This window comes from Silene latifolia, chromosome 4 (assembly GCF_048544455.1).
Source record: "Silene latifolia isolate original U9 population chromosome 4, ASM4854445v1, whole genome shotgun sequence".
In the NCBI taxonomy this organism is placed as follows: domain Eukaryota; kingdom Viridiplantae; phylum Streptophyta; class Magnoliopsida; order Caryophyllales; family Caryophyllaceae; genus Silene; species Silene latifolia.
In genome coordinates, this window is record NC_133529.1 from 107,379,618 (window position 1) to 107,404,888 (window position 25,271).

General features: G+C 39.6%; 1 long non-coding RNA gene across 2 annotated transcripts; it reads right to left on the bottom strand.

Annotated features, from left to right (window-relative positions):
* Positions 1-1,798: 1,798 nt before the first annotated feature.
* Positions 1,799-4,984, bottom strand: LOC141653769 (uncharacterized). Of its 2 annotated transcripts, XR_012547509.1 has the most exons (4): positions 4,901-4,984; positions 4,734-4,801; positions 3,555-3,641; positions 1,799-2,060 (listed from the first exon to the last, which is right to left on the bottom strand). It is a non-coding gene; the product is annotated as an uncharacterized LOC141653769 (long non-coding RNA). The 2 variants fall into 2 exon arrangements; XR_012547510.1 differs by lacking the exon at positions 3,555-3,641.
* Between the last annotated feature and the right edge of the window lie 20,287 nt (positions 4,985-25,271).

Below are 25,271 nucleotides of genomic sequence, written 5' to 3' on the forward strand. Positions count from 1 at the left end.
AAATTTTCTTTTGCAAAAAGCCAAAATAGAAATAAAGGTTTCACCTTTAAACTAAAAGGGGAGTTAAATTCCTGAAATATAATATTAAACTTTGACAAAGGCATCATAATAGATCAAAGTGAATAGAAATTGGATAAAATTTACAAAAATCTCAGGTTTAGCAACTCAAAACCATGATAAGGAAGTCTATACTCAAAGAACAATTAGAGAATCAAATCGAATTTTCATTTTCCAAATCTTTACAAGTAGGGAAAATTTTGTAATGGTAACATAAATTTTTAACAACGAACCAAAAATAGTAGTTTGAAATATTTAGAAATTGTGTGAAATGAAAAGTAAGTTAGACATCATAGATACAAGTATGCTAAGAGGGTTCAAGCTTAACCAACAAAAGAGGTATGATGAACTTCCTAGGGATAAGAATTGAAGTCAAATTTACAAGGATGTCAAAGATAGAGTTTCATAAGATACGAGTGTCAAACTTAAAGGAGGAGCAAGATGAAGCGAGGAAAGGAGGTATGAACGGTAACGCTCATGATCAAGGAGAAAGGGAAATTAGACAACAAGGAAACGCCTATTAGGGTATTGTACCTTCATGACAAAACGACCAAATCACATTCCCAATCTATACGGGATTGTTAACATCTAAAAATGGGTTTTCTTCCAAATTCATATTCTAAACTTATCTCATGTTTATCCTAGGGTGACGACGCTCAACCTACTAAGCTTTCAAATCCCCAAACATAAACAACAAAGCCAAGTTCTATAACTTTTAATTACATAGGCAACTCATTCCTAACACAAATAATCCACCAATCAATTATACTCACTTTATCAAGGAACTAGGTATAAGAATCACTAAGTATGTCTCATCACCTTACCTAAGTCTTTCCATCATCAAATCCTCTCAAAACCAGGAAAGGGTCAAACACAAACAATCTTCTCAAAAGTCGAATTTCCAACCAAGGTCAACATTCCTCAAAAGAAAGAGAACTATCTAAAAGGCGTTAAGGGAGGATTAGCAAGGGTGAAAGGACAAGTTGGGAGGATACAAATGTAACTTCCTAGGAAGAAGAAAAGAGGGTTTAGACGAAGGATAGGCACCAAGAGGTAAAGAGTAAGGCAAGATACACAAAGAATAAGGAACATCTTCGAGGAAGAAAAAGCATTCTTCAATACTTGAACAAATCTTCAATCTTCAGCAATAGGCACTAAACCTTGATCTTCGTAAAATATAAGTGTCCTTTCAATGGAACGGAGATACTCTTGGCGATCACTCAAGAACATCAATATTCCAATTCAAAGACATAAAAATACATTTTTACACCAACAAATGATAAAACTAATTATCAGACGTCTCCAATAACAAGCTTTAACACTAATTGACGTTAAAACCAGTGAAAAACATTAAAATATTTTCAAAACCTTTAGTTCAAATTTTTTTTTTATAATAAGGGTAATAACTCCATTAGCTATAGATAAGCTCACGGTCATTGATCTAAGAACGCAACAATTATTAAATGACAATCAACAAACAAGTTAGTACCTAACAAAGAGCAAACACAAAGAGACTACAACATAAGGTCCTAAATCTACCCATCTTACCCATCTCTCAAGTTTATTATTTTAAGGTCAAGTTATTTATATTGGGGTGCACAAACGTGCGTCGGGAGCAAATATGCTCTGATACCAACTGTAACACCCTCATTTATTGCGGAAAAGTAAACACGTAATTCTACAGAAAAAAAACTGACAGGATATGTTTGTAATAGGTTCAATTGGGTAAAAACCTGTAATTTTTAAAACCTGAACCTGTTATAAAGATATCCAAAAGGGAAGGTGTCAAACATGCAAGGTCCAAAATAAATCTCATGAATGAAACATCGCTAAAGTCGCGAAACAAAGTTATACAAACCAAATATGAGAAAGGGAGACATATGTCCCTAAAATGTATGTGACATAAAAAGGGTTTAAGGGTCACAATGAAATAAAACCAGTCTAGGTCCCAAGGTTACTTTGCTCGCTAGCTCGTCCATGTACCCCATATATGCATCACCTACCTGTCATTCGCATTTTATACAAATACGAAAGCCACGATCAAAGTGGGGAGTAACTCCGAGTTCTCCCAGCCACGAAATGTCATAATTAATATAACATGTAAACATAAGAATATGAATATGAATAACACATAGCCTTAGCATATAGATGCTAGACAATCGTGCTTATCATGTGAACAACAATATAACAACTCATAGTCCTAGCATGTGAATACTAGACCGACTCATACTACACTATCATGTGAATCACATAACATCCAGGAATCCAAACTCTATCAACCATAGCGGGCTTGCATCTCACCTTCTATGATTCATAGAATCATCAAACAAGAAAGAGCAATATATCAAAGACAGGCATAAGTTCTTAGCACCGTCAATAGTCACTCTGTAACTCGAGTCTATACCACGAGGTAGGGAAGGTAATCGAACCGGTATCTTGGCTCGGCGGTTAATATTAATAAAACATGGCCAAGACACAACACAACCCTAGCCTAAAATCTAAGCAGACCTAGACATGCGGATACACACCACCGCACCCAAGACCCACAATTTTTCTAAAACAAAGTGAGTACCCTAAGGAGTCCACCAAAGGGTTGGCTAGTACTTAAGCTGACCACTTACTATCAAAATAAGTAACGAGGTCATGCCCCAACTTGGATATAAATCCACTAGTCAGGAACACAAAGGCTATCAAGCAGTGAACATATACTCGTCAAAGACTATAAAGACCTATCTATGATGAAGGCCGAAATACTCACCTAGGACCTAGTCCCAGCTAGTCCCAGCTTGAATACTTTAGCCCACACCACACAAGACAAGTAAGACACCCACTTAACCATAAGAGGGCAAAGAGTCCAACTTACCAACATAAATGCTAACATTCTATCATGTGAAAGGCTATATAAATGTCTATTCAGCAGACAATCCAACAATATCCTCAATAAGTATTCAATACCAATTTCCAATTCTAACAATATTAACCATATTAAAGGTTTCGGGGAATCTAGGGCCGTTTCTACAATATAAGAAGCTACTTAAATTAACTAACTACACATGTGAAATAAAAATATAATAAATGGCCTAAAACAAGAAAAAGGCCGATTATCCAATTCATATAAAATTTCATCCAAAGCATCCAACAACCAACATGTGAAATGATAATTACAAATATCAAGGCATAACATAAAACATCCAATCTCACCTCAAAGACAAACCCTCGACCCGAGTCCCGCGACGGGTCATCGGTCAAATCGAGGCTGACTGGTTTAAACCTAGCTGGACCAAACTCGTTCGGTCAATCAACGGCCCACTCGAGTCTTGGCCTGCTTTGGCCCAAATTACAAATTTTATCGCAATATTATTCTCATGCTATTTCTAATTTCTATCATGTGAAAAACGAATGTAACACATTATCAATCACCTAAACACTTAACAAACAACAGGCAAACATTAACTACTAATGTGACATTAATTCGTCGAGTAACTCGGAATAGTTACCTTAAGCTAGCAAAGAGACAAGCAATAAACTTGAGAAAGCTTCTAAAACCCAAAATTACTCTTCATCTTCAACCACATATGAGTCACCTAAAATAATTATGTGAAAGGACGATATTAACGAATTATCGTTATATAAAATATGAGACGGAAATTAATTTAATTATATTTTAAATAAACCAAACTAGCGTCAAAACAATTTATAGATACGGCCCAAACTCGCGACTTAGCTGCCAAAGGCCATCGCCTAGGCCACGGCCAAAGCACGCTTGCCTAGGCCACGGCCAGGCCACTGCCTAGGCCACGGCCAGGCCACTGCCTAGGCCACGGCCAGGCCACTACCTAGGCCACGGCCATGCCACAGCCAGGCCACAGCTAGGTCACAGCCAGGCCACAGCTAGGCTACAACAGGCCACGGCCAGGCCGCTGCTAGGCCAACCTTATAAAAGTCACTCTCGTCCCAAAAATTAATTCAATCTCAACTCTCTACTCCACCTCTCTCATTACTCCGTCCTACTCATTACTCCGTCTCATAATATAATACTCCATAGTAACCAGATTTCCATCTCAATTTCAATATCGATATTGTCAAATGTTCTTTAAAGAACTGCTCAACACTTAAAGTATAACTCTAAGCTACTCACCCACGAGTCAAGGTCAAAAGATACGACAAATCGTCAACAATACCGAGCCATAGTCTTAACGTAGCACAGGCACAATTGTCCAATGTCAAATTAAAGCTACTCAGAGCAACCCGTGTCTCAAAGCCATAACAAAACTGAGTACTTAACTCATTCATATGAACTCACGCAAAAGTCCTTCTGAATAATGTAATAAGATCACCTTGCAACATTCACGCTACTACATTACCTATTCAAATTTCACTAATAAACCATACACCAACTTCAATTCATTTACCAACCTTCGTATAATCATATTGCTCATATTATCAAACATTCCATTATTAAAACAGACTAAAACCCATCTCACAAATCAATCCGTCTCACAAACAAAGAAAGTAAAAGTAAGAAATATATATATATTAAGTACTAATACTAAATAATATTACGAAATAGCAATTCACGACATTCAGTTATTCAAGAAAATCAAATAAACGATTAGCACATAGACACATAATCCCGAATAATAGTATTAATAATAGGATCGGTATAATCGTGTTACCTTAAACGCCCCTTATTCTTCGAATAAACGGTCCACAAGGCACGAGCCTCACCCCGGGTCTTCGAATCCTTCATAAAAGGGCAAGAAAACGGAATAAAGAAGATAAAAGACGACACTTTTATAAGACGGCGAAAGACGAAACCACTACAAAAAGGAGACTTTCTTACCTTAAAAGGAGGAGGAAGGAAAGGGGAAGAGAATGGTACAAAAATTATCGAATTTGGTTGAGAATGGAGGCGAGATCTGGGGTTGGAGGTGACGAAAATGGTGGATGTTGATGTCGTTTTTGGTTGATGAAACAATTGCTATTGTTTTGTTGTTGCTGGTGATTCACGAAAAGGAAGGGGAAAAGAAGGAGGGTAGGGTCGGGGGTACAACAACAACAATAAAATAATAATAATAATAATAATGAGACACCAGCTAGCTTGCTAGCTACTAATTATACGTACGTTTCTTCATCGTTAAGTAATTTCGCTCGTTTTTAAAACCGCCTCGAGTTAATAAAATCGGTTTTTAGTAAAAGTTTCAGTAATAAAACAAAATTAATAATAAATAAATTTAATGAGTGGAAATAAAATAAACTCAGCTAGTTAACGGAAATAATACGATATCAGCTTGAATCGGAATTATTAGCGATTTTTACAAAACTAACGGATACTAATAAAAATTGCTAATTTAGTGAAATAAGCTCAAAATAGCTAATTGGACGGTTTTGTTCCCAAAATCCATCTCGGGTTCACTTAAAACAACTTTCATAAGGACTCGTAAAGAAACGGAAATTATTAAATAAATAAACCCGAACTAACTTCAATAAATTCGAACTAACTTTAAATAAACTTATTAATGATTATTAAAATTAACGTATCGAATTATGATGAAATTAATTAATTAGCTAAGCATATATATATAAATCGTTAAATGATGTAATTAAATTCAAAATAGCAATTAAATGAATTTTATTCAAGTTAATAAAATACGGGGTGTTACAACAAAACCGTCTAAAAAATGTGATAGGGTTGCCGGTCTCGGTTTTAAATGGAACAGTCAGTCCGACTGTTACATTCAAAAGCCGGATCCAACCAAAACCGATTTTCGAAGAAGGAAATATGTTGGTCTTCCCGAGTACATCATTTGCAACTATTGTGGTAAAACCGGCCATGTCTTCAATGCTTGCAAGAAGAGACATAATGACATTCAAGAACATTAAAGTTATAAAACAAATATGGATTAGAAAAGATATGTTGAGAAATGTAAAGGATAAGAAGGGACCCAAATTTATTTGGGTTCCTAAACTCAAAGTCTAAATCTTGTGTAGGGCTTGGTAAGAGGCGGCCGCAATTGGTACTTGGATAGTGGATGTTTTCTTCACATGACGGGAGATAGAAGTCAATTCCTCTCACTAGAAGCTTATGATGGTGGCAAGGTAACGTTTGGCGACGACAAGAAAGGTGAAACAATAGGCATGGGGAAGGTTGATAAGTCATCGTTACTTTATGTCAACAATGTGCGACTTGTCCAAGGTTTGAAACATAATCTCCTTGGCATTTCTCAACTATGTGATAAAGGTAATATTGTGGAATTTAGTGCTAATTTGTGTCGAATAATTGATGCCACAACTCATCAAATTATTCTCGAAGGAAGACGTGTTAAAGATGTATACTTAACCGACTTAAACACGTTATCCGGTCATACCATGTCATGCATGAGTGTAATGAAAAACGATCCTTGGTTGTGGCACAAAAGGTTTGGACATGTTAGTGCTAAAACTCTTAATACACTTAGGAGACTTGACTTAGCTGAAGGCTTTCCAAACATGAAATTCGACTTTGATAAAGTATCTGATGAATGTGCAAGATGTAAACATGTTAGAAGCTCCTTTAAACCCAAAAGAATTGTTAGTACTCTTCGTCCATTACAACTCTTGCATATCGACTTATGTGGACCAATGAGAACTAGGAGTAGTGGTGGTAATCGTTATGTGTGTGTCATTGTTGATGATTATTCTATGTTTGTTTGGGCACTTTTCTTAAGCTCCAAGGATGAGGCATTTGATGAGTTTTTAATTTGGTTGAAAAGGATTCAAAATAAACTTGATTTCAAACTTGTTTCCATAAGAATGGATCATGGAACCGAATTTAAAAACTCATAATTTAGTGCTTATTGTAATGACAATGGTGTGGATCATAATTTTTCGGCTCCTAGAACTCCACAATAAAATGGAGTGGTTGAACGAATGAATAGGACCCTTGAAAGTATGGCTAGAACCATGTTGTTATGTAGTAAATTGCCTAGGAACTTTTGGGCCGAAGCGGTAAACACCGCTTGCTACATTCATAATCGAGTCATGATAAGGAGCATAATCAATAAAACACCCTATGAAATACTACGTGGAAGAAAGCCCAATATTTCATATTTTAGATGCTTTGGGAGCAAATGTTTTGTTCACAACAATGGTAAAGATAACTTGGGATAATTCGATCCACGTAGTTATGAAGCGGTTTTTATTGGTTATTTCGATCATAGCAAGGCCTATAAAGTTTAAAATAAACAAACCATGCTAATTGAGGAAAGTGTCCATGTCATATTTGATGAATCTAGCATTCTTGGACAGGTACAAAATGAGGATGAAGATGATGAAGATGTTGAAGATGACGAATTTGAGATTGGTTTTGTGAGAAAAGACTTCGTGTTTGAGGATGAGGAAGCTCCAAACAATGACGTCATGCAACAGTCACAGAGACTGTTACCTACTAATACACGCAACAACTCAGGGGGAACAAACAGTGACACTGTTACTGCTGGTTCCTCCTCCCAATCAGTAACGGTCCCAACAACTGTTGCATCCACCTCCAGAACAGCAACCGTCCAAGACATTGTTACTTCAGGAGAGTCCTCAAACATTGATGTGGAGCCATCTTCTGACCAGCAAACAACAATCACGGAGACTGTTACATCTGAGGGGGAACAAAACACTATTGTTCCAAGAAAATGGAAACATCAAAGCTCCCACCCACTCTCAAATTTAACAAGTGACTTAAATTCCGGAGTTAGAACAAGGGCCTCCCTCAACAACTTTGCATCTCTGTGGACGCGGGCCCACGGGGGCGAAAAGCGAGCAAGCTTTTCTTGTGCATTTGTGGAGTCACCACCAATTTATTGTGGAAAATTGGAAACCGTTCGAATACCTCGTGCCATGTCAAGACACAAAGTAGTGACATAGATACCAAGAACTCGTTACCCTTAGCATTCTATGTCTAGAATGACTCTCGTGGATGCCAATGAACACGGATGTTCACAGAGATCTGGAGTAAGGGATGAGGGTACGTATTAGGAAGCTCTTTTGATCGAACACCTAATCCCGCCCGCCTCGATAGCGGCCCCTACTAATGATTAGGGAAGTTGTCTATATTCGATATATTGTCGATTATATGCATGCAATGCAACATCCATTAGATTTATCCTAGCATTTGAGAATTAATACTAAGTCGGTTATCACGTAATTTAACATACAATTAATGTCGAGGTAGGAATTTAATATTGATTACATGTGAGAGCATACAAACAATATGATAAAAGAAATACAATGATAAATACAATAAAGAAAAATTACAATAATTACATCGGATTTAATAATTTATGTCGAAAATACATTTAAAACGGATGATTTAGAAAAGAAAGGATAAATGAATAAACGAACAGATTAGCAGTGATAATACGACTATTAGTTAATTAAATACGTAATTAATAAACTAGGTCAAGGCAGAAACGGGAGTTCAGGGACAGAAATCAACCGGGAACAGGCGCAGCAGAGCTGCGTCCCTTGGAAGAGGCGCAACAGTCGCTGCGTCTGTTCCTGGGTTGAGTTCTAGCTGAGAAGTCGGAACCGCAACTCGTTAATATTAATTGGTGAATTTAATGGTCGATTAATGGATAATTGACTCAGATAGAAGTGATTAAACATATTATTTACATGTGAAGGAGGTCATAAAAACGATAAAGCATGAATGAAACTGATTAGAACAAATTATTTACAAGATTTATAAGATTATTAATTACAAATTAACAAACTAATTAAATTAATTAGACTAAACAGATTATTAATGATGGTGACGATAAATAACAGACACAAATATATCAAAGAAGAATTCCTGAGATTCAATATGGGTAAATCGAATCTCTAAAAATCCGAATTGATTTTAATGACGAAAACCCGCAAATATGAATTATAAGGGATTTAAGTCGGGATTTAAAAGATGAATTAATTATCAATGAATTATTTACATGTTAAAATTATCATACTTAAAAATTGTCGTGTTAAAAGAAATATGAACAATTGAAAACAAAGCAAAACAATCGAATTATCAAAAGACGAAGGAAGAAGAAAGGAAGCAGGAACTACGGCAGCCTCACGAAGAGGCGCAGCAGGTACTGCGTCCCTTCGAAGAGGCGCAGCAGTTGCTGCGTCCTTTCTCGACGGTTGTCCTCTGATAATCCGTAAAAATGGTTTTTAAACAAGGTTTTACAAATCGGTTTTAAGAATACTTTCGACATAAATCTTACAATATTAATTACAATAATAAAGAACAATAATAAAATATGGGATTTAAACCCTCAGACTTACATGTTTGACGAAACGAGATGAACTAAGTTAACGTTTAGTGATGCTCGACTCGAATGTAGACGAAAGTGCCCTCTAAGAGGAAAACGAACAAGATTGATTAAGTTGATTGATGTGGAGTTGGTCAAATTGGTCGGTCATGCAAAACGAGGCTGGTACTCAGAAAGATCCGAGCTTACGTGGTCGAAAGTTCAAGCACGTAGACGCCAAAAAGTAAGAATGTGGTCTAGAATGCAAAGGGAGAAGAGAAGGGCGGACACTCGCGTGAGAAATATGAGAGACCGAAGGTCTCTATTTATACTAATCACGGAATTAGGGTTTTCGGAGAAACTTTGGAAGTGAATCTCGAAAAGATACGAAAAATACGCAGAAAAGGACTGAGGAAGAGGCGCAGCAGGCACTGCGTCTCTTGGAAGAGGCGCAGCACTTGCTGCGTCCTTTCCTCAGTAGTTTCCTCCTGCGGAAGAAAGATTTCCGCGTTTCTATTATGGAATAGCGGATTAATCTCTTTTCCTTAATATTTTGTGTGAATATTACGGGAGATATTTTACCAAAGATCAAAAGATTGGAAAAATATGGAATAGAAATATCCGGAACATTCTGACTCGGTTATTTAGAAAATGAATACGGTTTTTGACCCGGACTCTAAATGTACTCTAATTACTGCCAAAACGACCGTATCGGCACGTAGATGACAATTAAGAGGTAGACACAAGTGTTTGAGCGATCACTTGACGATAAACTTACGAACTCTCACAAATCGTTCCGTATACCAAACATGCGGCCCAATCATCACCGGGTGGTTTGCGGGAGTTGCAGAAATGAGGTATCTACAGAGCCCCCACTTTGACTGAGGCTTGAACAAGGCAAAAGTCAAAGTATAGCCATCAGGTCAATCGAAGATTACAACCTGACGACAATGGCGACGCGAGGCGGCTCAAGGGGTCTGAGCCAAGGACCTGTCGTCGGGAACATTTTAGAGTCTGTCGACTATCGAGGAGGGTCGTTTAAAGTCCATTAGACTACGTATGTAAGCTCGCCAGCCATAAGAAGAGACCATACCTGAGATTTATTTCTCGAGATGTTTCCGGAGGTGCGTGGGAGCTAAGGGTAAGCATAGGAGCTAAGGTTAAGACCTAAAAGATATATAAGGATTGTGCTAGGGTGTGGGACCCTAAAGGAAAACATCGACGGGAAGGAGGCCAAATATAAGTTCAATTTACAGGGGTAACCAAGTTTTGAGTGTAGGAACTCTAAGGAAAGGTGATCCTAAAGAGAAAAGGTGATCCTAAAGGAATATGATCCTAAAGGGTATAAGTATGTGAACTCTAGGGAGTTTGGGAACTTAAAAGAAGCTAGGTGTGTGAACCTGGGTATATGAACCTAAAAGGACGGCTGGTATGGGAACCTAAAGGCTTGTGAACCTAAGAGGAATTGGGATCCTAAGGTTAAGTTTAGGAACTTACTGGGTGAAATATCGATGACTCTGGGGAATCTGCCTGTCTCTGTCCTCAAGCAAACTCTCACTGGGGAATTATTGTGGTTGAATCTCCATGTCTCAAGAAGAACAGTGAACTCTCGCTGGGGGATTATTGTGGTTGAATCTCCATGTCTCGAGAAGAACAATCGACTGTCATGAACTCTCTCTTTGGGGATTGTTGAGGTGTGTCGAAACACCGTCGAGATAAAATCCGCTCGTTATTGCAAGCGAAGTCTTGATAAAGCATCGCTTTCCGATACTTACCTGCATGGTTAGTAGCCACACAAGAATGCAATCTAATATATGCACGTAAGCAATTATCACATGGACCTCGAATGAGGAAACACATAGGCTTTGCAAAAGTCGTTTCTTTTTAAAAGTCGTTTAAAACTTGTTCAAAGAAATTTGTCGTTTGTAATGCGTTATGCATATTCAATGGGCTTTAGACATAGGACTTGACATGACACAGATCTACTAGGACGCGACGCGAAATGTAGACTTAGGTTTGACTGACGCGACACTAACTTAGATTTGACGCGACACAGGGATGACTTTGACAGACTTTGTTTAAGTATGCGCAACCCCTAGCCAAGTGTGGGTGACAATGCGTATCGGTTCCAAAGGTAGAAGAATTACAAGAATAATGAAGGCATATAAAGGCAAGGCATGAGCCATGGATCATCTGTCTACTAGGACTTCTTTCACCACCGTTTGCTGTAAAAGAGACCCCTCTTGAGGCACGATGACTTGGAGAATTGATCTAAGATCTTTGTCATTGACCGGACCGAGTACTAGCTAGACTTAGAGGAATAAAAGAAGGGTGGCATCTTAGAAGAGAAGCCCCCAGGATGAGAAGATGACTCTGGACTTTGGTAAAAAAGAGGCTGGGCGATAATAAGGAGCCCCCAGTATAGAGGTGTTGGTTGAGGAAGGGCTGTTAATTGAGGCTGGAATGTTGAAATAGAGGTTGAAAGTTGATGGTTGAGGTGGTTGATAATTGAGATTGAAAATTGGAAGTGGGGATGGTTGTGTCCTTGAGTACTGCCTACGTATTCACGTGAAGTGAAATCAAACCAGATCGTAGTTCTGAGGTTTGGTTAATTTTGTTTGGGTGTTGTGGTTGTATCCTTCTTATGTAAGAAAAGACTGCCTACGTATCCACCTGAAAAGGTGAAATCAAACCATGCTCGTAGTTCAAGTGTGTGCTTAAGCTATGTTGTTAGGACCTTAAAGTGCAGGGGTCACAAGGGTAATATTCCTTTGGTGACTCGAAGAATCGATTTGAGATAACTCCCTCTGATCATAGACCAAAGAGGTATAATTAAGTTTGTAAAAAAATTTACTTGTCATGTGAGCACACTTAGTGGACCCTAAGGATGATATGTGTATGTCCCGTTCCGGGTAGCAAAGTATTTGAAGACTCCGTGTATGGGTCAAGGTGAAACTGGATTGGATATTTGGAATGTGGAGCTTGGACATAAGAGGCTTTGATGAAACAAATCTCTGGAGCTTAGATTTTGTGGTGTTAAGGCTTGATGGGGTTAAGGCTTGTAGTGTGGCTTGGAAATGGAGTCTCTTGGCTTGATGTAGCCTGAGCACATAAAGGTAGGTTAAAATGATTTGGGTTCAAATTTCCATGTCTTGGCCCTACGGGATGAGTATACTTAACGAGCTTGAGAGGATTCTCAGAATTCCTAACTATCTCCCTGTAATAGTCTCGAGAAGGACTTGGGGTATGTGATGTGTGAAAGGCTAAGTGGGTTGCTAGCTAACCATCTTTATTGATGTCTTGATTCTATATAGAGTTCAGTAGTTTCTTGATTCCGACTCAGATTCTTGGTCTAGAATATATCTCGGATTTTTGCTCAGATTTTTGATCAGGTTTTTGCGGATGACTTTAACTTTGGATATTGACTTGCTTGATTGAGCCTTCTTCTTTTGACTCATTTGTGTTGGATTATGGGCATAATTGTGGCCTTGGATATTGACCTCAGTTTCTCTTGATTGAGCCTTTTGTCTTTGATCATGGCTCGTATTGTCTTGGATGGACTTGGGTCAGACTAGCACCTTTGGTGTGAAACGGGTTGGTCTTTAGTAACAGGGGTTGTTTATTGTGGGGAATGGGCTTACCTTCCATCATGGATTGTTAACAAGGGAGATGGTCTGGATTCGTCCTAGAATCTCTGGAGATACGCTCGTCCTAAACTAGGGTTATAGCAAGGTTTCTATTGCCAGACATGGAATAGGTAAAGAAAAATGGACACGGAATTTCAGGTCCTCTACAACTTTGAACGGAACATCGTTTAAGTGCACTCACATCGACTTGCCATGTGCTGTTCATTTTAAAATGTCACAAATCAATTCTTGTTGTCACAGGAAAAGGATAAAGTATGAGATAGGATAGAATATGTGGATTGAAAATTTGTACTTTTATTGAAATGGATTTTAATGTATTTAACATAGACTCGAGAAGACATGTGACTCGTGGGACAGCCCCCAGGTTGTCACTAGGAATGAAAATGGACACGAAGAAAGATACTAGAACAATTGGGGAAAGAAAGCCTAAGACTCGGACTCGGACCCAGACTTTGACTCGATCTTAGATCTAGACTCGTAATCATCGGCCCATGCTTGAACATTTTCTCTTCCAACAACTGGCTTCGACATCCGGCTTTGAGCATTCATCCATTTGAACACCTCGTCCTCATCATTAGGAATACTAGAAGGGTAAAGGCCCAAGAGACCTTCCTGTCTTTGAAGAGTAAGACAACCATGAGGGTCATTCTCTTCTCTTAACGGATCGAGGGTCGATAAAGATATCTTGCCGTGATCGAGCATATAGTGGATGGTATATTTGAGTTTGGAGCATTCTTCAGTGTCGTGTCCATTACCCCTATGGAATAAGCAGTATTGAGAACCGTCCCAGAAGTGACCTCTGCTCTCGTACTTAGGGTCTGGGGTTTTAACCGATTGGTTGGATCAGTCCTTTGGCAAAGAGTCTTTTAAAGGCTACCGTATAAGGCATGCCTAAATTGGAGTATGACTTTGAATGCCGAGTTCCTCTTTCTGGTGAAGGTTCTATAACCTTTACTTCGGTAATGTAGATTGTTTGATTGTATGGTGTAGATGTGGACGGTGAACCTTTTTGAATGACTTCATTGATATGAACAATCTCTGCCGATAAGTTTTCGACGGTTTTGATGCCACCTTTCAAATGAGAGGTGTAAACTAGGTGTAGACAGTCAATAACGCCCTCAACCAATGTCGCCTCCTTCGAATGGTCGGGTATTTGTGAATCTATTTTTCTTCTTTTCACCAAATGATTGGGTGGTCGTTCATCTTTTTGATCATCTGTGATATTGAACTCCCTATAAGAACGCTTAACTTCTGTACCCAAACATTTTAGGAGTGAGACAGAAATCCTACCATCCTCAATCCTATCTTGTATGACATGCTTGAGCTTATAACAATCTTCGGTACCATGCCCCCTACCCCTATGGTATTGACAATATGAGTTGCCATCCCACAATTTAGATTTCTTTTCTGGATCTGGTGTAGGTCCTATTGGTTGAAGGAGACCTAGAGAGGATAATTTGTTCAAGGCTAGGGCATAAGGTATTCCTAGATTTGTGAATGACCTGGGAGAGTTGTTTAATTTCTTTGACGAAGGATCCATGAGGTTGCCTTTGATTTTGACTCCTGGATGAGAAGAACTAGGAATAGATCGCTCACTTTTTGCTTTTTCCTCGAGACAATGAGGTTGAGGGTTTGTCTGGACATTCTTCATCTTGAAAGATTGGGTCTCAAGCTTCTTATCCATTTCAGCAAATTGATTCCCCATGTGGGAAAGCCGAGAGTTTAGAGTATCAATGGCTCCCTCTATCTTGGAAAGCATGAGCATTCCACTTTGGACATCGTCCTCCTTCGGCGCTTTGATTTCTTTGTCATCACGAGGATCGAGGAGATGAGAAAAGTCTAGGAATGATTCTTCGTCGTGTTTAGTGCTGTTAGACCCAAGAGGGTCAATCCCATCAAGTTGCTCCACAAACGGTGGCATTGGAAGCTTGCCATCCTCGATCATATCCTGAATAATATGCTTTAGACAAAAGCATTCCTCCGTATCGTGTCCCCTACCTCGATGGTACTGACAATATGAATTGCCCTTCCATCTAGGGAATATCTTTTCAGGATCCGGGGTTGGACCAATTGGGTGAAGTTTTCCTTGGGAAACCAGTCTTTGTAGAGCTACTTTATATGTGGTTCCGAGGTCAACGAATTCCCTATGAGCTCGTCCCGGCCTTCTGGGTGGAGTTTCCAAGAGGTTGACTCCCTTGTCTTCATTGGCCTTCTTAGATGGGTGAGTTGTGTTAAAGCTACGAACCGGCCTTGAGGTATGAGAAGATGGTAAAGGTTTCGTCATGTCTATCTTGTTTTCCATATTGATGACACGAACGCTCAATTCTTCGATGGTGGCCTGAAGCTTAATGACTGCAGTCCCTCGACGTCGACAGATAAACGTTCTTGAACACTTTCATTGGAAATTTCAGAATTCCTACCGAGAAGAAAATGACGCGCGTTACAACTTGATTCGACATGGGATCACGCATACTAAGGCAACAAAAAAAGGAAGGGACAAGACGAGATGACTAGACTCTTGACTTGTGAATCCAGGAAATGTCGTGAGTGACTTCTCGTGTTTGGATTCATGGTGTTTGACCTTGACCTTAGACTCGAGTGTTGACTTTGACAGAGTGACATTTATGTGGTTGACTTGATTGACGGGATTGACGACACTTGTTAATTCTAATTCATGTGTTTAAGACAGACTTGACTCGAGGTTCGGGTATGTTTTTCCCAAACGTGTCATTAGGAGAATTCAAGAAACGGATATTGGAATGACTCGATGTGTTAGCCTCGAGTGTGTGAGACTAGGTGTGGAAATGTTTAGCTCCTAATTTAATTGGGGTAGGGGGTCCAAAATGACGGCGTGACGCCTTAGGACTTGACTTGAATTTTGAAAAGACCCAAAATGTAAAGGAAGACGAGTTTATGACCCGACCGAGTTCCGACTAGGACATAGTCGATTTGAATTTTGACTCTAACTTAGCCCAATTGAATTTACATACTTACATTTACACGGTTTGAAAAATATTTTGGTTTTCTCATTTTTTTTTTCTTTTTCCTTCTTTTTTCGGACCTTTTTTTGTTTTTTTTTTTCGTTTTTCGTTTTGTTTTGTATTTAGTTTTGAAATGGGTTTTAGGCCCGCCGTTTGACTTGACAATTGGACAGAGTTTCGACTGGTTTTGCGCTAATATTAGGCCTATGTTTCGAAAAATTTTACATTTTAAAAGGGATTTTGATTTTACAAAAATCGTCATGGTTTTATTTAGAAATGTTGATCACATATGATACAAACATTATACAAGCATTATAACGGGATGCTGAGTGAATTTAGAAGGGTTTTGGTTTAAAGGGTGGGTTGCCATACCGAACAATCAAACCCGGGGTCTGTGGAGAGGCTCGTACCAAACAGGAGTAAGGCCGATTCCTAGTCCATTTTCTCGAGTAGTGAAAGTCCTTGATACAAACAGAAGTAAGTACCATGGTATGGTTGACGTCAATCGCTGTCCATCCTTAGGCCCAAATAAGAATTTGGACCGTCTAGACGGGACGATTGGTCGAATGGGTTGGGTTGGGCCTAGGAAGGCCGAATAAATGATCTAGGAACCGAGTTATGAAAACCGACAATTGTCTTGTATAAACTATTCCCTAACCTTGTTCAAGTTTCACCCTTTTGGCTACACGTAAGTGTATTATCCCCAGCGGAGTCGCCAAACTGTGGACGCGGGCCCACGGAAGCGAAAAGCGAGCAAGCTTTTCTTTTGCATTTGTGGAGTCGCCACCAATTTATTGTGGAAAATTGGAAACCGTTCGAATACCTCGTGCCATGTCAAGACACAAAGTAGTGCCATAGACACCAAGAACTCGTTACCCTTAGCATTCTATGTCTAGAATGACTCTCGTGGATGCCAATGAACACGGATGTTCACAGAGATCTGGAGTAAGGGATGAGGGTACGTATTAGGAAGCTCTTTTGATCGAACACCTAATCCCGCCCGCCTCGATAGCGGCCTCTACTAATGATTAGGGAAGTTGTCTATATTCGATATATTGTCGATTATATGCATGCAATGCAACATCCATCAGATTTATCCTAGCATGTGAGAATTAATACTAAGTCGGTTATCGCGTAATTTAACTTACAATTAATGTCGAGGTAGGAATTTAATATTGATTACATGTGAGAGCATACAAACAATATGATAAAATAAATACAATGATAAATACAATAAAGAAAAATTACAATAATTACATCGGATTTAATAATTTATGTCGAAAATACATTTAAAACGGATGATTTAGAAAAGAAAGGATAAATGAATAAACGAACAGATTAGCAGTGATAATACGACTAATAGTTAATTAAATACGTAATTAATAAACTAGGTCAAGGCAGAAACGGGAGTTCAGGGACAGAAATCAACCGGGAACAGGCGCAGCAGAGCTGCGTCCCTTGGAAGAGGCGCAGCAGTCGTTGCGTCTGTTCCTGGGTTGAGTTCTGGCTGTGAAGTCGGAACCGCAACTCGTTAATGTTCATTGGTGAATTTAATGGTCGATTAATGGATAATTGACTCGGATAGAAGTGATTAAACATATTATTTACATGTGAAGGAGGTCATAAAAACGATAAAGCATGAATGAAACTGATTAGAACAAATTATTTACAAGATTTATAAGATTATTAATTACAAATTAACAAACTAATTAAATTAATTAGACTAAACAGATTATTAATGATGGTGACGATAAATAACAGACACAAATATATCAAAGATGAATTCCAGAGATTCAATATGGGTAAATCGAATCTCTAAAAATCCGAATTGATTTTAATGACGAAAACCCGCAAATATGAATTATAAGGGATTTAAGTCGGGATTTAAAAGATGAATTAATTATCAATGAATTATTTACATGTTAAAATTATCATACTTAAAAATTGTCGTGTTAAAAGAAATATGAACAATTGAAAACAAAGCAAAACAATCGAATTATCAAAAGACGAAGGAAGAAGAAAGGAAGCAAGAACTATGGCAGCCTCACGAAGAGGCGCAGCAGGTACTGCGTCCCTTCGAAGAGGCGCAGCAGTTGCTGCGTCCTTTCTCGACGGTTGTCCTCTGATAATCCGTAAAAATGGTTTTTAAACAAGGTTTTACAAATCGGTTTTAAGAATACTTTCGACATAAATCTTACAATATTAATTACAATAATAAAGAACAATAATAAAAGATGGGATTTACACCCTCAGACTTACATGTTTGACGAAACGAGATGAACTAAGTTAACGTTTAGTGATGCTCGACTCGAATGTAGACGAAAGTGCCCTCTAAGAGGAAAACGAACAAGATTGATTAAGTTGATTGATGTGGAGTTGGTCAAATTGGTCGGTCATGCAAAACGAGGCTGGTACTCAGAAAGTTCCGAGCTTACGTGGTCGAAAGTTCAAGCACGTAGACGCCAAAAAGTAAGAACGTGGTCTAGAATGCAAAGGGAGAAGAGAAGGGCGGACACTCGCGTGAGAAATATGAGAGACCGAAGGTCTCTATTTATACTAATCACGGAATTAGGGTTTTCGGAGAAACTTTGGAAGTGAATCTCGAAAAGATACAAAAAATACGCAGAAAAGGACTGAGGAAGAGGCGCAGCAGGCACTGCGTCTCTTGGAAGAGGCGCAGACTTGCTGCGTCCTTTCTCGATGGTTTCCTCTGCGGAAGAAAGATTTCGCGTTTCTATTATGGAATAGCGGATTAATCTCGTTTCCTTAATATTTTGTGTGAATATTACGGAAGATATTTTACCAAAGATCAAAAGATTGGAAAAAATATGGAATAGAAATATCAGGAACATTCGACTCGGTTATTTAGAAAATGAATACGGTTTTTGACCCGGACTCTAAATGTACTCTAATTACTGCCAAAACGACCGTATCGGCACGTAGATGACAATTAAGAGGTAGACACAAGTGTTTGAGCGATCACTTGACGATAAACTTACGAACTGTCACAAATCGTTCCGTATACCAAACATGCGGCCCAATCATCACCGGGTGGTTTACGGGAGGTGCAGAAATTAGGTATCTACAGAGCCCCCACTTTGACTGAGGCTTGGACAAGGCGAAAGTCAAAGTATAGCCATCAGGTCAATCGAAGATTACAACCTGACGACTATGGCGACGCGAGGCGGCTCAAGGGGTCTGAGCCAAGGACCTGTCGTCGGGAACATTTTAGAGTCTGTCGACTATCGAGGAGGGTCGTTTAAAGTCCATTAGACTACGTAAGGAAGCTCGCCAGCCATAAGAAGAGACCATACCTGAGATTTCTTTCTCGAGATGTTTCCGGAGGTGCGTGGGAGCTAAGGGTAAGCATAGGAGCTAAGGTTAAGACCTAAAAGATATATAAGGATTGTGCTAGGGTGTGGGACCCTAAAGGAAAACATCGACGGGAAGGAGGCCAAATATAAGTTCAATTTAAAGGGGTAACCATGTTTTGAGTGTAGGAACTCTAAGGAAAGGTGATCCTAAAGAGAAAAGGTGATCCTAAAGGAATATGATCCTAAAGGGTATAAGTATGTGAACTCTAGGGAGTTTGGGAACTTAAAAGAAGCTAGGTGTGTGAACCTGGGTATATGAACCTAAAAGGACGGCTGGTATGGGAACCTAAAGGCTTGTGAACCTAAGAGGAATTGGGATCCTAAGGTTAAGTTTAGGAACTTACTGGGTGAAATATCGATGACTCTGGGGAATCTGCCTGTCTCTGTCCTCAAGCAAACTCTCACTGGGGAATTATTGTGGTTGAATCTCCATGTCTCAAGAAGAACAGTGAACTCTCGCTGGGGGATTATTGTGGTTGAATCTCCATGTCTCGAGAAGAACAATCGACTGTCATGAACTCTCACTGGGGGATTGTTGAGGTGTGTCGAAACACCGTCAGATAAAATCCGCTCGTTATTGCAAGCGAAGTCTTGATAAAGTACTGCTTTTGATACTTATCTGCATGGTTAGTAGCCACACAAGAATGCAATCTAATATATGCACGTAAGCAATTATCACATGGACCTCGAATGAGGAAACACATAGGCTTTGCAAAAGTCGTTTCTTTTTAAAAGTCGTTTAAAACTTGTTCAAAGAAATTTGTCGTTTGTAATGCGTTATGCATATTCAATGGGCTTTAGACATAGGACTTGACATGACACAGATCTACTAGGACGCGACGCGAAATTTAGACTTAGGTTTGACTGACGCGACACTAACTTAGATTTGACGCGACACAGGGATGACTTTGACAGACTTTGTTTAAGTATGCGCAACCCCTAGCCAAGTGTGGGTGACAATGCGTATCGGTTCCAAAGGTAAAAGAATTACAAGAATAATGAAGGCATATAAAGGCAAGGCATGAGCCATGGATCATCTGTCTACTAGAACTTCTTTCACCACCGTTTGCTGTAAAAGAGACCTCTCTTGAGGCACGATGACTTGGAGAATTGATCTAAGATCTTTGTCATTGACCGGACCGAGTACTAGCTAGACTTAGAGGAATAAAAGAAGGGTGGCATCTTAGAAGAGAAGCCCCCAGGATGAGAAGATGACTCTGGACTTTGGTAAAAAAGAGGCTGGGCGATAATAAGGAGCCCCCAGTATAGAGGTGTTGGTTGAGGAAGGGCTGTTAATTGAGGCTGGAATGTTGAAATAGAGGTTGAAAGTTGATGGTTGAGGTGGTTGATAATTGAGATTGAAAATTGGAAGTGGGGATGGTTGTGTCCTTGAGTACTGCCTACGTATTCACGTGAAGTGAAATCAAACCAGATCGTAGTTCTGAGGTTTGGTTAATTTTGTTTGGGTGTTGTGGTTGTATCCTTCTTATGTAAGAAAAGGCGCCTACGTATCCACCACGAAAAGGTGAAATCAAACCATGCTCGTAGTTCAAGTGTGTGCTTAAGCTATGTTGTTAGGACCTTAAAGTGCAGGGGTCACAAGGGTAATATTCCTTTGGTGACTCGAAGAATCGATTTGAGATAACTCCCTCTGATCATAGACCAAAGAGGTATAATTAAGTTTGTAAAAAAATTTACTTGTCATGTGAGCACACTTAGTGGACCCTAAGGATGATATGTGTATGTCCCGTTCCGGGTAGCAAAGTATTTGAAGACTCCGTGTATGGGTCAAGGTGAAACTGGATTGGATATTTGGAATGTGGAGCTTGGACATAAGAGGCTTTGATGAAACAAATCTCTGGAGCTTAGATTTTGTGGTGTTAAGGCTTGATGGGGTTAAGGCTTGTAGTGTGGCTTGGAAATGGAGTCTCTTGGCTTGATGTAGCCTGAGCACATAAAGGTAGGTTAAAATGATTTGGGTTCAAATTTCCATGTCTTGGCCCTACGGGATGAGTATACTTAACGAGCTTGAGAGGATTCTCAGAATTCCTAACTATCTCCCTGTAATAGTCTCGAGAAGGACTTGGGGTATGTGATGTGTGAAAGGCTAAGTGGGTTGCTAGCTAACCATCTTTATTGATGTCTTGATTCTATATAGACTTGATAGTTTCTTGATTCCGACTCGATTCTTGGTCTAGAATATATCTCGGATTTTTGCTCAGATTTTTGATCAGGTTTTTGAGGATGACTTTAACTTTGGATATTGACTTGCTTGATTGAGCCTTCTTCTTTTGACTCATTTGTGTTGGATTATGGGCATAATTGTGGCCTTGGATATTGACCTCAGTTTCTCTTGATTGAGCCTTTTGTCTTTGATCATGGCTCGTATTGTCTTGGATGGACTTGGGTCAGACTAGCACCTTTGGTGTGAAACGGGTTGGTCTTTAGTAACAGGGGTTGTTTATTGTGGGGAATGGGCTTACCTTCCGTCATGGATTGTTAACAAAGGAGATGGTCCGGATTCGTCCTAGAATCTCCGGAGATATGCTCGTCCTAAACTAGGGTTATAGCAAGGTTTCTATTGCCGGACATGGAATAGGTAAAGAAAATGGACACGGAGTTTCGGGTCCTCTACAACTTTGAACGGAACATCATTTAAGTGCACTCACATCGACTTGCCATGTGCTGTTCGTTTTAAAATGTCACAAATCAATTCTTGTTGTCACAGGAAAAGGATAAAGTATGAGATAGGATAGAATATGTGGATTGAAAATTTGTACTTTTATTGAAATGGATTTTAATGTATTTAACATAGACTCGAGAAGACATGTGACTCGTGGGACAGCCCCCAGGTTGTCACTAGGAATGAAAATGGACACGAAGAAAGATACTAGAACAATTGGGGAAAGAAAGCCTAAGACTCGGACTCGGACCCAGACTTTGACTCGATCTTAGATCTAGACTCGTAATCATCGGCCCATGCTTGAACATTTTCTCTTCCAACAACTGGCTTCGACATCCGGCTTTGAGCATTCATCCATTTGAACACCTCGTCCTCATCATTAGGAATACTAGAAGGGTAAAGGCCCAAGAGACCTTCCTGTCTTTGAAGAGTAAGACAACCATGAGGGTCATTCTCTTCTCTTAACGGATCGAGGGTCGATAAAGATATCTTGCCGTGATCGAGCATATAGTGGATGGTATATTTGAGTTTGGAGCATTCTTCAGTGTCGTGTCCATTACCCCTATGGAATAAGCAGTATTGAGAACCGTCCCAGAAGTGACCTCTGCTCTCGTACTTAGGGTCTGGGGTTTTAACCGATTGGTTGGATCAGTCCTTTGGCAAAGAGTCTTTTAAAGGCTACCGTATAAGGCATGCCTAAATTGGAGTATGACTTTGAATGCCGAGTTCCTCTTTCTGGTGAAGGTTCTATAACCTTTACTTCGGTAATGTAGATTGTTTGATTGTATGGTGTAGATGTGGACGGTGAACCTTTTTGAATGACTTCATTGATATGAACAATCTCTGCCGATAAGTTTTCGACGGTTTTGATGCCACCTTTCAAATGAGAGGTGTAAACTAGGTGTAGACAGTCAATAACGCCCTCAACCAATGTCGCCTCCTTCGAATGGTCGGGTATTTGTGAATCTATTTTTATTCTTTTCACCAAATTATTGGTGGGTCGTTCATCTTTTTGATCATTTGTGATATTGAACTCCCTATAAGAACGCTTAACTTCTGTACCCAAACATTTTAGGAGTGAGACAGAAATCCTACCATCCTCAATCCTATCTTGTATGACATGCTTGAGCTTATAACAATCTTCGGTACCATGCCCCCTACCCCTATGGTATTGACAATATGAGTTGCCATCCCACAATTTAGATTTCTTTTCTGGATCTGGTGTAGGTCCTATTGGTTGAAGGAGACCTAGAGAGGATAATTTGTTCAAGGCTAGGGCATAAGGTATTCCTAGATTTGTTAATGACCTGGGAGAGTTGTTTAATTTCTTTGACGAAGGATCCATGAGGTTGCCTTTGATTTTGACTCCTGGATGAGAAGAACTAGGAATAGATCGCTCACTTTTTGCTTTTTCCTCGAGACAATGAGGTTGAGGGTTTGTCTGGACATTCTTCATCTTGAAAAATTGGGTCTCAAGCTTCTTATCCATTTCAGCAAATTGATTCCCCATGTGGGAAAGCCGAGAGTTTAGAGTATCAATGGCTCCCTCTATCTTGGAAAGCATGAGCATTCCACTTTGGACATCGTCCTCCTTCGGCGCTTTGATTTCTTTGTCATCACGAGGATCGAGGAGATGAGAAAAGTCTAGGAATGATTCTTCGTCGTGTTTAGTGCTGTTAGACCCAAGAGGGTCAATCCCATCAAGTTGCTCCACAAACGGTGGCATTGGAAGCTTGCCATCCTCGATCATATCCTGAATAATATGCTTTAGACAAAAGCATTCCTCCGTATCGTGTCCCCTACCTCGATGGTACTGACAATATGAATTGCCCTTCCATCTAGGGAATATCTTTTCAGGATCCGGGGTTGGACCAATTGGGTGAAGTTTTCCTTGGGAAACCAGTCTTTGTAGAGCTACTTTATATGTGGTTCCGAGGTCAACGAATTCCCTATGAGCTCGTCCCGGCCTTCTGGGTGGAGTTTCCAAGAGGTTGACTCCCTTGTCTTCATTGGCCTTCTTAGATGGGTGAGTTGTGTTAAAGCTACGAACCGGCCTTGAGGTATGAGAAGATGGTAAAGGTTTCGTCATGTCTATCTTGTTTTCCATATTGATGACACGAACGCTCAATTCTTCGATGGTGGCCTGAAGCTTAATGACTGCAGTCCCTCGACGTCGACAGATAAACGTTCTTGAACACTTTCATTGGAAATTTCAGAATTCCTACCGAGAAGAAAATGACGCGCGTTACAACTTGATTCGACATGGGATCACGCATACTAAGGCAACAAACAAAGGAAGGGACAAGACGAGATGACTAGACTCTTGACTTGTGAATCCAGGAAATGTCGTGGGTGACTTCTCGTGTTTGGATTCATGGTGTTTGACCTTGACCTTAGACTCGAGTGTTGACTTTGACAGAGTGACATTTATGTGGTTGACTTGATTGACGGGATTGACGACACTTGTTAATTCTAATTCATGTGTTTAAGACAGACTTGACTCGAGGTTCGGGTATGTGTGTCCCAAACGTGTCATTAGGAGAATTCAAGAAACGGATATTGGAATGACTCGATGTGTTAGCCTCGAGTGTGTGAGACTAGGTGTGGAAATGTTTAGCTCCTAATTGAATTGGGGTAGGGGGTCCAAAATGACGGTGTGACGCCTTAGGACTTGACTTGAATTTTGAAAAGACCCAAAATGTAAAGGAAGACAAGTTTATGACCCGACCGAGTTCCGACTAGGACATAGTCGGTTTGAATTTTGACTCTAACTTAGCCCAATTGAATTTACATACTTACATTTACACGATTTGAAAAATATTTTGGTTTTCTCATTTTTTTTTTTCTTTTTCCTTTTTTTTTCGGACCTTTTTTTTTCGTTTTTTGTTTTGTTTTGTATTTAGTTTTGAAATGGGTTTTAGGCCCGACGTTTGACTTGACAATTGGACAGAGTTTCGACTGGTTTTGCGCTAATATTAGGCCTATGTTTCGAAAATTTTTACATTTTAAAAGGGATTTTGATTTTAAAAAAATCGTCATGGTTTTATTTAGAAATGTTGATCACATATGGTAAAAACATTATACAAGCATTATAACGGGATGCTGAGTGAATTTAGAAGGGTTTTGTTTTAAAGGGTGGGTTGCCATACCGAACAATCAAACCCGGGGTCTGTGTAGAGGCTCGTACCAAACAGGAGTAAGGCCGATTCCTAGTCCATTTCCTCGAGTAGTGAAAGTCCTTGATACAAACAGAAGTAAGTACCATG